The following is a 12,048-nucleotide window of genomic DNA, read 5'->3' as shown; positions in this document are numbered from 1 at the left end:
AGTTTTGTAATGTCTAGACTCGACTTCGGCCAAGGAGTGTGGAAGGGGGATTCCTACATGCAGTCGGCTCTGATACCAACTTGTGATGCCCCCAATTTGACCGTACACTAATCATACACGCAAACGTGTACGATCAAGATCAGGGACTCACGGGAAGATATCACAACACAACTCTACAAATAAAATAAGTCATACAAGCATCATATTACAAGCCAGGGGCCTCGAAGACTCGAATACAAGAGCTCGATCATAGACGAGTCAGCGGAAGCAACAATATCTGAGTACAGACATAAGTTAAACAAGTTTGCCTTAAGAAGGCTGGCACAAACTAGGATAAAAATCAAAAGAGGCGCAGGCCTCCTGCCTGGGATCCTCCTAAATTACTTCTGGTCGCCGTCAGCGGGCTGCACGTAGTAGTAGGCACCTCCGGTGTAGTAGGAGTCGTCGGCAACAGTGGCGTCTGGATCCTGGGCTCCAACATCTGGTTGCGACAACCAGGTAGAAGGGATAGGGGGGAAAGAAGGAGAAAGCAACCGTGAGTACTCATCCAAAGTACTCGCAAGCAAGGAACTACACTACATATGCATGGATATATGTGTAAAGGGGCCATATCGGTGGACTGAACTGCAGAATGCCAGAATAAGAGGGGGATAGCTAATCCCGTCGAAGACTACGCTTTTGGCAGCCTCCGTCTTGCAGCATGTAGAAGAGAGTAGACTGAAGTCCTCCAAGTAGCACCGCATAGCATAAACCTAACCGATGATGTGAGAGAGAGAGATCACCGGTTGTATCTGGCACTTGGAAGGGTGTGTTTTATTAAGTATTTGGTTCTAGTTGTCATAAGGTCAAGGTAAAACTCCAAGTCGTCCTATTACCGAAGATCACGGCTATTCGAATAGATTAACTTCCCTGCATGTGTGCACCACATTTCCCAACACGCTCGACCCCCTTTGTCCGGACACACTTTCCTGGGTCATGCCAGGCCTCGGAAGATCAACACGTCGAGACCTACCTAGGCACAACAGAGAGGTCAGCACATCGGTCTAAATCCTATGGCGCAGGGGTCTGGGCCCATCGCCCTTTCCACACTTGCACGTTGCGAACGCGGCCAGAAGCAGACCTAGCCTAGCAGGCATTCCGGTCCAATCCGGCGCGCGCCGCTCAGTCGCTGAAGTCACGAAGGCTTCGACTGATACCATGACGTCGAGTGCCCATAACTGTCCCGGGGTAGATGGTTAGTGCGTATAGGCCAGTAGCCAGACTCAAATCAAATATCCAGATCTCGTTAAGCGTGTTATTTTGAAGTAACTGCGAACGCCGACCAGGGCCAGGCCCACCTCTCTCCTAGGTGGTCTCAACCTTCCCTGTCGCTCCGCCTCAAAGTAACAGTCGGGGGCCGTCGGGAACTCAGGCCCACTGATACGCCTCCAACGTATCTATAATTTTTGATTGCTCCATGCTGTATTATCTACTTTTTTGGACTATATTGGGCTTTATTTTCCACTTTTATATTATTTTTGGGACTAACCTATTAACTGGAGGCCCAGCCCAGAATTGCTGTTTTTTGCCTATTTCAGTGTTTTGAAGAAACAGAATATTACACGGAGTCCAAACGGAATAAAATCTTCGGGAACGTGATTTTCTCACCGAACGTGATCCAGGAGACTTGGACCCTGCTCCAAGGAACAAAAGAGGTGGTCACGAGGGTGGGGGGCGCCCCCTCCTAGGGCGCGCCCCCTGCCTCGTGGGCCCCTCGTTGCTCCTCCGGCGTACTTCTTCCTCATATATATACACACGTACCCCTAAACAATCAGAACAGGAGCCAAAAACCTAATTCCACTGTCGCAACTTTCTGTATCCACGAGATCCCATCTTGGGGCCTGTTTCGGAGCTCCACCAGAAGAGGGCCGTCATCACGGAGGGCTTCTACATCATCCTAGCCTCTCCGATGAAGTGTGAGTAGTTTACCTCAGACCTTCGGGTCCATAGTTAGTAGCTAGATGGCTTCTTCTCTCCTTTTGGATCTCAATACAATGTTCTCCCCCTCTCTTGTGGAGATCTATTCGATGTAATCTTCTTCTTTTGCGGTGTGTTTGTTGAGACCGATGAATTGTGGGTTTATAATCAAGTCTATCTATGAACAATATTTGAATCTTCTCTGAATTCTTTTATGTATGATTGGTTATCTTTGCAAGTCTCTTCGAATTCTCCGTTTGGTTTGGCCAACTGGATTGGTAGTTCTTGCGATGGGAGAAGTGCTTAGCTTTGGGTTCGATCTTGCGGTGTTCTTTCCCAGTGACAGAAGGGGCAGCAAGACACGTATTGTATCATTGCCATCGAGGATAACAAGATGGGGTTTATTTCATATTGCATGAATTTATCTCTCTACATCATGTCATCTTGCTTAAAGTGTTACTCTGTTTTTAACTTAATACTCTAGATGCATGCTGGATAGCGGTCGATGAGTGGAGTAATAGTAGTAGATGCAGAATCGTTTCGATGTACTTGTCACGGACGTGATGCCTATATACATGATCATGCCTAGATATTCTCATAACTATGCTCAATTGTGTCAATTGCTCAACAGTAATTTGTTCACCCACCGTAGAAAACTTATGCTCTCGAGAGAAGCCACTAGTGAAACCTATGGCCCCCGGGTCTATTCTCATCATATCAATCTCCATCACTTTAATCTTGTTTTGTTTTTACTTTGCCTTTTACTTTTCACTTTGCATCTTTATATCAAAAATACCAAAAATATTATCTATCGAATCTCACGTCCGTGAGTGACCGTGAAGGGATTGACAACCCCTAATCGCGTTGGTTGCGTTGAGCTCTTTGTGTTGTGTAGGTATGAGGGACTTGCGCGTGGCCTCCTACTGGATTGATACCTTGGTTCTCAAAAACTGAGGGAAATACTTACGCTACTCTGCTGCATCATCCCTTCCTCTTTAGGGAAAACCAACGCAAGCTCAAGACGTAGCAAGAAGGATTTCTGGCGCCGTTTCCGGGGAGTCTACGCAAAAAGTCAACATACCAAGTACCCATCACAATCCCTATCTCCCGCATTACATTATTTGCCATTTGCCTCTCGTTTTCCTCTCCCCCCAATTCACCCTTGCCGTTTTATTCGCATTTTCAGTGCGTTGAATACTAAGAGAAGATTGAAGCATGATAATTGTTTTGAGATATGGAGGTGATAATATTAGAGTTATGCTAGTTTAGTAGTTGTGAATTTAAAGAATACTTGTGTTAAAGTTTGTGATTCCCGTAGCATGCACGTATGGTGAACCGTTATGTGATGAAGTCGGAGCATAATTTATTTATTGATTGTCTTCCTTATGAGTGGCGGTCGGGGACGAGCGATGGTCTTTTCCTACCAATCTATCCCCCTAGGAGCATGCGTGTAATACTTTGCTTTGATAACTTCTTGATTTTTGCAATTAGTATATGAGTTCTTTATGACTAATGTTGAGTCCATGGATTATATGCACTTTTTCCCATCCTTCCACCATTGCTAGCCTCTCTAATACCGCGCACCTTTCGCCGGTATCATACACCCACCATATACCTTCCTCAAAACAGCCACCATACCTACCTATCATGGCATTTCCATAGCCATTCCGAGATATATTGCCATGCAACTTTCCACCTTTCCGTTTATTATGACACGCTCCATCATTGTCATATTGCTAGCATGATCATGTAGTTGACATCGTATTTGTGGCAAAGCCACCATTCATAATTCTTTCATACATGTCACTCTTGATTCATTGCATATCCCGGTACACCGCCGGAGGCATTCATATAGATTCATAATTGTTCTAAGTATCGAGTTGTAATTGTTGAGTTGTAAGAAAAATAAAAGTGCGATGATCATCATTTTCTAGAGCATTGTCCCAAGTGAGGAAAGGATGATGGAGACTATGATTCCCCCATAAGTCGGGATGAGACTCCGGACGAAAAAAAGAGGCCATAAAAAAGAGAAAAGGCCCAAATAAAAAAATTAGAGAAAAAGAGAGAAGGGACAATGTTACTATCCTTTTACCACACTTGTGCTTCAAAGTAGCATCATGATCTTCATGATAGAGAGTCTCTCGTTATGTCACTTTCATATACTAGTGGGAATTTTTCATTATAGAAATTGGCTTGTATATTCCAATGATGGGCTTCCTCAAATTGCCCTAGGTCTTCGTGAGCAAGCGAGTTGGATGCACACCCACTTAGTTTCTTTTGATGAGCTTTCATATACTTATAGCTCTAGTGCATCCGTTGCATGGCAATCCCAACTCACTCACATTGATATCTATTGATGGGCCTCTCCATAGCCCGTTGATACACCTAGTTGATGTGAGACTATCTTCCCCTCTTTTTGTCTTCTCCACAACCACCCTTCTATTCCACATAGTGCTATGTCCATGGCTCACGCTCATGTATTGCGTGAAGATTGAAAAAGTTTTGAAAAAGTTAGAGTATGAAACAATTGCTTGGCTTGTCATCGGGGTTGTGCATGATTTAAATACTTTGTGTGGTGAAGATAGAGCATAGCCAGACTATATGATTTTGTAGGGATAACTTTCTTTGGCCATGTTATTTTGAGAAGACATAATTACTTTATTAGTATGCTTGAAGTGTTATTATTCTTTATGTAAATATGAACTTTTGTCTTGAATCTTTCTAATCTGAATATCCATACCACAATTAAGAAATTTTGCATTGAAATTATGCCAAGTAGCACTCCGCATCAAAAATTCTCTTTTTATCATTTACCTACTCGAGGACGAGCAGGAATTAAGCTTGGGGATGCCTGATACGCCTCCAACGTATCTATAATTTTTTATTGCTCCATGCTATATTATCTACTGTTTTGGACTATATCGGGCTTTATTTTCCACTTTTATATTATTTTTGGGACTAACCTATTAACCGGACGCCCAACCCAGAATTGTTGTTTTTTTGCCTATTTCAGTGTTTCGAAGAAACAGAATATCAGACAGAGTCCAAACGGAATAAAATCTTTGGGAATGTGATTTTCTCACCGAATGTGATCCAGGAGACTTGGACCCTGCTCCAAGGAACAAAAGAGGCGGTCACGAGGGTGGGGGCACGCCCCCTGCCTCATGGGCCCCTCGTTGCTCCTCCGACGTACTTCTTCCTCCTATATATGCACACGTACCCACAAACGATCAGAACAGGAGCCAAAAACCTAATTCCACCGCCGCAACTTTCTGTATCCACAAGATCCCATCTTGGGGCCTGTTTCGGAGCTCTGCCGGAAGAGGGCCGTCATCACGGAGGGCTTCTACATCATCCTAGCCTCTCCGATGAAGTGTGAGTAGTTTACCTCAGACCTTCGGGTCCATAGTTAATAGCTAGATGGCTTCTTCTCTCTTTTTGGATCTCAATACAATGTTCTCCCCCTCTCTTGCGGAGATCTATTTGATGTAATCTTCTTCTTTTGCAGTGTGTTTGTTGAGACCGATGAATTGTGGGTTTATGATCAAGTCTATCTATGAACAATAGTTGAATCTTCTCTGAATTCTTTTATGTATGATTGGTTATCTTTGCAAGTCTCTTCGAATTATCCATTTGGTTTGACCAACTAGATTGGTAGTTCTTGCCATGGGAGAAGTGCTTAGCTTTGGGTTCGATCTTGCGGTGTTCTTTCCTAGTGACAGAAGGGGCAGCAAGACACGTATTGTATCGTTGCCATCGAGGATAACAAGATGGGGTTTATTTCATATTGCATGAATTTATCTCTGTACATCATGTCATCTTGCTTAAAGCGTTACTCTGTTTTTAACTTAATACTCTAGATGCATGCTGTATAGCGGTCGATGAGTGGAGTAATAGTAGTAGATGCAGAATTGTTTCAATCTACTTGTCACGGATGTGATGCCTATATACATGATGATGCCTAGATATTCTCATAACTATGCTCAATTCTGTCAATTTCTCAACAGTAATTTGTTCACCCACCGTAGAAAACTTATGCTCTCGAGAGAAGCCACTAGTGAAACCTATGGCCCCCGGGTCTGTTCTCATCATATCAATCTCCATCACTTTAATCTTGTTTTGTTTTTACTTTGCCTTTTACTTTTCACTTTGCATCTTTATATCAAAAATACCAAAAATATTATCTATCGGATCTCACGTCCGTAAGTGACCGTGAAGGGATTGACAACCCCTAATTGTGTTGGTTGCGTTGAGCTCTTTGTGTTGTGTAGGTATGAGGGACTTGCGCGTGGCCTCCTACTGGATTGATACCTTGGTTCTCAAAAACTGAGGGAAATACTTACGCTACTCTGCTGCATCATCCCTTCCTCTTTAGGGAAAACCAACGCAAGCTCAAGACGTAGCACCCACCACTACCTGGATGGAGCCACCTGCCCGTTCAGCCCCCATCTCCAAACAATATCACTGGTAATGTAACAGTGTAAAGTATATAGTATATGCCCGTGATCACCTCCCGAAGTGATCACGGCCCAGTAGTATAGCATGGCAGACGGACAAGAATGTAGGGCCACTGATGGAATACTAGCATCCTATACTAAGCATTTAGGATTGCAGGTAAGGGTAACCATTGTAGCAATAAATGACAGGCTATGCATCATGATATGATTAGCGGAAAGCAGTAACATGCTATAGTACTCTAATGCAAGCAGTAGAGAGAAGAATAGGCGATATCTGGTGATCAAGGGGGGGCTTGCCTGGTTGCTCTGGCAAGAAGGAGGGGTCGTTAACTCCGTAGTCGAACGGGGCGGCAGCAGCGTCGGTCTCGTAGTCTATCGGAGAGAAGAGGGGGGACAAACAATAAATACAATGCAAACATAAGCATGACGATGTGTGACGTGACAATGAGCGGTGCTAGGTGTGCCCTAACGCGGTAGTAGGTGATACCGGCGAAGGGGGAAAACATCCGGGAAAGTATTCTCTGTGTTTCGTGTTTTTGGACAGATGAACCAGAGGGGGAAGTTGCGTGTTTGCTATGCTAGGGATGTGTGGCGGGCGAATGGACCGCGTATTCGGATTCGTCTCATCGTTCTAAGAAACTTTCATGTACAAAGTTTTTTCATCCGAGTTATGGTTTATTTTATATAACTTTCTACAGTTTTAATCATTTTCTAATATCCTGATTTGATTTAATTCAAATTATTAAATACAGAAACTGCTATGGGTATGACAGATGGGACCCGTTAACTGTTGAGTCAGCAGTCAACAGTCCCAGTTGACTGGTCAAAGTGGGCCAGGGGACCCGCATGTCATTCACTTTTAGTCCTAATTCAGATTAGTTAGATTAAATAGTTAATTAGTTTAATTAAACTTGATTAGTTAATTTAAACAGAATTAATTAGGTTAATTATTTAGTTAATTAATTGTTTAATATTTAATTTTATTTATTTATTTATTTTCATTTTTCATAACCATTCCAAGGGCGTGGGCCCCGTTTGACATAGGTAAGGGGGGCCATTGGGGGCCACTGGTCAGCGACCCAGCGGGTGGCCCCGGGGGAATGACACGTAGGCGGGTGCCGGAGAGAGCTCCCGTGAGCCTCTCCCGTGGCGGCACTTCGTCGGAGAAGGCCGAAAACGCAGCAGAGGGGGGCCCCCAGGCCTGCGGTTTGGACCTACAGGTGCGGTCGGGCACCGCGCACGCGATGGTGACAACGGCCGGCGCCGGGGACGGCCAGAGAATCGCCGGCTTTGAGCGAGGTGGATGGCCAGTGCGGGCGAGGCCGAAGCCTATGATGCGGGACGTGGGAGGGGTTGGCGTCAGGGGCGCGGGTTTTGAGGGTGTGCGGGCGCCGGAAGGGCGGAGCTGCAGCACGGCGAGCATTCGCGCCTGGGCATGCACGGGCACGCCCAGGATGCGACGGGGAGTGCGTGGGAGCATGGCGGATGCGGCGGTGAGCGCGGCCGAACGCACGCGGGATGGCGGTGCGCGGGAGCGCACATCGGGCGTGGCCGGGAGCAGAGAGGGGGGAGAGGGGAGGCGTGACAGCTCACCACGAAGCTGTAGGGGGGTGGCAGTGGGGGTCGAGGAGGACGGGGACATCTGGCGATCGGCGGGGATCCGGTGGCGGCAACGCGGACGAGGGCGAGGCGGCGGCGCACGACGGCGTCGGGGCGATGGGGTCGGGGGTTGTGACGCCCCGAGACCGATGCGCCAGGTGTCTTCCAGTTATTCGCCGACGTTGCCATGTCATTAGCTTGCGTGTTGCATCTTGCCATGTCACCAGGTGCATTGCATCATCATGTTTTAAAAACTTGCATCCGTCTCGGTCTCCTCGTTCTTTCCGTTGCCCGTTCTGAGCCCAGACACACTTGCACGCGCCCGCGGCATGCCCGAAATAGTATTTTATAAGTGGCCGAAAAATGTTCTCGGATTGGGTTGAAAGTTGGCGTGTGGTCTTATTATAGTGTAGATAGAGCGCCTGTCAAGTTTCATCGCATTCGGAGTTCGTTTGATAGCCCAACCGTTAAACTATAGCGGCATTGTGGCCGGGCACACGTCGGACGTTTTCGGTCTCCGAAAACAGTCGTCGGGCCTCTCTCTCTTCTCTTCTCTCAGCTCAAGACCGTCTACACAGCCCACTACCTACCGCCAGGTCCAACCTAACCTCTCTCATCAGCCTGCCCCCCCTCACGCGCGTCCGAAAGTTGTCCCGAACCCGACGCGGACTGTCCCCACCGTTGTGTCCGGATCATCCCCAAACATCTACAAAACATCATCGGTTTCACATGGGACTCTCCTAAGCTATTTATCTTCGACCGTCTGATTTTGATCGGATGATCCAAACTCCCCCCTTTCCTTATATTTATAGACCACCACCTACCAAATCAACCTAACCCTAAAATCTAGGAGCCTTGTCCCTCCGCCGCCACCTACCTGCCTTTTTCCTCTCTCTCGGGATCCATCCCGTCGCCACTTGGTCTCTCCTTGGATCCATCGCCGACCAATCCCCACTGGAATCCATTCGATCCAATCCATGCACCTATCTATCCAACCACCACAGCCCATGCAGAACCCCTATTCCCCTCATAATGAGCCAGGGAGAGAAGCTCCCTGTCGCCTCCTGCCTCGTGCCGTCCCCGCCGCCCCGGCAGACCACATCTCCGACGACCATTACCAGATGAGCGTCGCCCCCTTCTTCTCCTTCCCGTGCTCCCCCCGTTTCTCCCTCTCTCATCTCTCTCTGTTCTTCTTTCTCTGTCGACAGGAGCACCCCGCGACATGGCCTCGCTGAGCTTTGCCCGCACCAGCGCCTCAAGCCTCCACCGTTCAGATCCGTCCTCCTCGACCCTGTCGTCGCCTTCCTTCGCCGTCCTGGCCCGTTCCCGGCCGGTTCCCGCCGGCGACGCCCCGCCCTGGACCCGCTCGTCTCTGCCGCCGCGGCAGCTCTGAGCCTCACGCACCGCTGCAGTGTGTTCTTCAGAGACGAGAGCAGAGTCGCCTCGTCCCGTTCGCGTTGACCGAGCCTCGAACCTAGCTTCGCTCACCGGAACCTTTTGGCCGACCGGAGCCGCCGTCCTCGCCTGGATCCGCGCCGCCTACAGCCCCACCAAGACGTCGCCGCTGCTCTGCTTCTTCTTGAGCAGAGGAGCGCCTGCAACCTGTGCCTCGCCTGCTCGTCTGCCCGCATTGACCGCGTCGACGCCCTGTCGGTCCGTGGACCCCACCTCTTGCCGCTCTAGGCCGCCGCACCTGTAGTCCCTCGCCTCACCGCCTCTCTGCCTCGCTCGCTGGAGTGTTGCTCCCAGCCGCCGCACCCCTGCTTCCTCTACGGTGAAGGCGAGCGGCTTGACTCCCTCCAGTTTGACCGAGCAGCCTCCCTACTCATGTGGGCTACACGGATCCAGCCTGCCCCACCACTGCTTGGACTGGGCCGAAGCCCATGGTGAGCACCTCCAAATCCCCTAGCCCTGTGTGCACTGTTGGCCCGATCGCAGATTCGGCCCGTTTCTATATTTTTTCCCTGTTATGTGATTTAGCTTTTTCCCTGAAATAACTGTTTTGCAGTTTAGTCCCTAGAATCATGCATCTAATAACTTCTCACCCGTGCATCGGATTAAAACAAACTTTATATGTAAAATGTCTAGAATTTTGTCTAGTTTATTAATATCCAACTTTCATCTATGTTTAAAATGATGTTTGCATAAATTTTTCCCCTATGTCATGTTAAAATGCTTTATTTCATAACTAAATAACCGTACCTCCAAACTTGACAACCTTTATATGTAAATGGGGTAGAATTTTGCCTAGTTTAACATGGGGGCATCATCTTGCATGTTTAATAACTATAAAATATGGTTTGGGGCAGAACAATTCCAAAACCTAAATTGTGCACATGAGGAGTTTCCGGACTTGTTGTTTGTTGTTCCGGCCTCATTTAAACTTGCCTAGATGGGTAGTTTTCGTATGCTTCACCTCTTGCCATGCTAACCAACATTTAGTTTTGTTGAGTACCTAAACGAGAGAGAACTAAATAAGTCATGTGGTGTTTTCTTCAAAATGCAACTCCGTTGCATGTTGAGCTCCACTTAATTTGTAGGATTGTTTGTGCATTTTGCCATGCCATGCCTCATTAAACCGGACATGCATCATACTTGTTTGCACATCGTGCCATGCTTATGTGATGCTTGTTCACTATGGTGCTTGCTTCTTCCGGTATTCTTCTTCTCGGTAATCTGGTAACATTGCGTTTGTGAGGATCCGTTGGCTACGTCCGGTTGTCTTCTTCATGGACTCGTTCTTCTTCGTTGCGGGATTTCACGCAAGTTGACCATACCTTCGAAATCACTTCTATCTTTGCTTGCTAGTTGCTCGCTCTTTTGCTATGCCTATGCTGCGATACCTACCACTTGCTTATCATGCCTCCCATATTGTTGAACCAAGCCTCTAAACCACCTTGTCCTAGCAAACCGTTGTTTGGCTATGTTACCGCTTTGCTAAGCCCCTCTTATAGCGTTGTTAGTTGCAGGTGAAGATTGAAGTTTGTTCCTTGTTGGAACATGGAGATGTTGTTCCTTGTTGGAACATGTTTACTTGTTGGGATATCACAATATATCTTATTTAATTAATGCATCTATATACTTGGTAAAGGGTGGAAGGCTCGGCCTTATGCCTGGTGTTTTGTTCCACTCTTGCCGCCCTAGTTTCTGTCATATCGGTGTTATGTTCCCGGATTTTGCGTTCCTTATGCGGTTGGGTTATAATGGGAACCCCTTGATAGTTCGCCTTGAATAAAACTCCTCCAACAATGCCCAACATTGGTTTTACCATTCGCCACCTAGCCTCTTTTTCCCTTGGGTTTCCCAGACTCAAGGGTCATCTTTATTTTAACCCCCCGGGCCAGTGCTTCTCTAAGTGTTGGTCCAAAATGGGCAGCCTGCGGGGCCACCTCGGGGAAACTCGAGGGCTGGTTTTACTCGTAGCTTGACTTATCTAAGTGTGACCTGAGAACGAGATATGTGCAGCTCCTATCGGGATTTGTCGGCACATTCGGGCGGTGTTGCTAGACTTGTTTTACCATTGTCGAAGATGTCTTGTAGAACCGGGATAACGAGTCTGATCGGAATGTCTCAGGAGAAGGAATATCCTTCGTTGACCGTGAGAGCTTGTGATGGGCTAAGTTGGGACACCCCTGCAGGGATTTGAACTTTCGAAAGCCGTGCCCGCGGTTATGGGCAGATGGGAATTTGTTAACGTCCGGTTGTAGAAAACCTGAAGCTGATCTTAATTAAAATACATCAACCGCGTGTGTAACTGTGATGGTCTCTTTCTGGCGGAGTCCGGGAAGTGAACACGGTGTTGGAGTTATGTCTGACGTAGGTTGTTCTAGGATCACTTCTTGATCATAGTTTCTCGATCGCCCTTTGCCTTCTCTTCCCGCTCCCATTTGCGTATGTTAGCCACCTAATATGCTAGTCACTTGCTGCAGCTCCACCTCATACCTTTACCTTACCTATAAGCTTAAATAGTCTTGATCGCCAGGGTGTGAGATTGCTGAGTCCCTGTGACTCACAGATACTTTCAAAACCAGTTTGC

This window comes from Triticum urartu, chromosome 2A, assembly GCF_056163025.1.
Source record: "Triticum urartu cultivar PI428250 chromosome 2A, HENAU_Tu73, whole genome shotgun sequence".
Lineage (NCBI taxonomy): Eukaryota > Viridiplantae > Streptophyta > Magnoliopsida > Poales > Poaceae > Triticum > Triticum urartu.
This window is presented reverse-complemented; position numbering follows the sequence as displayed.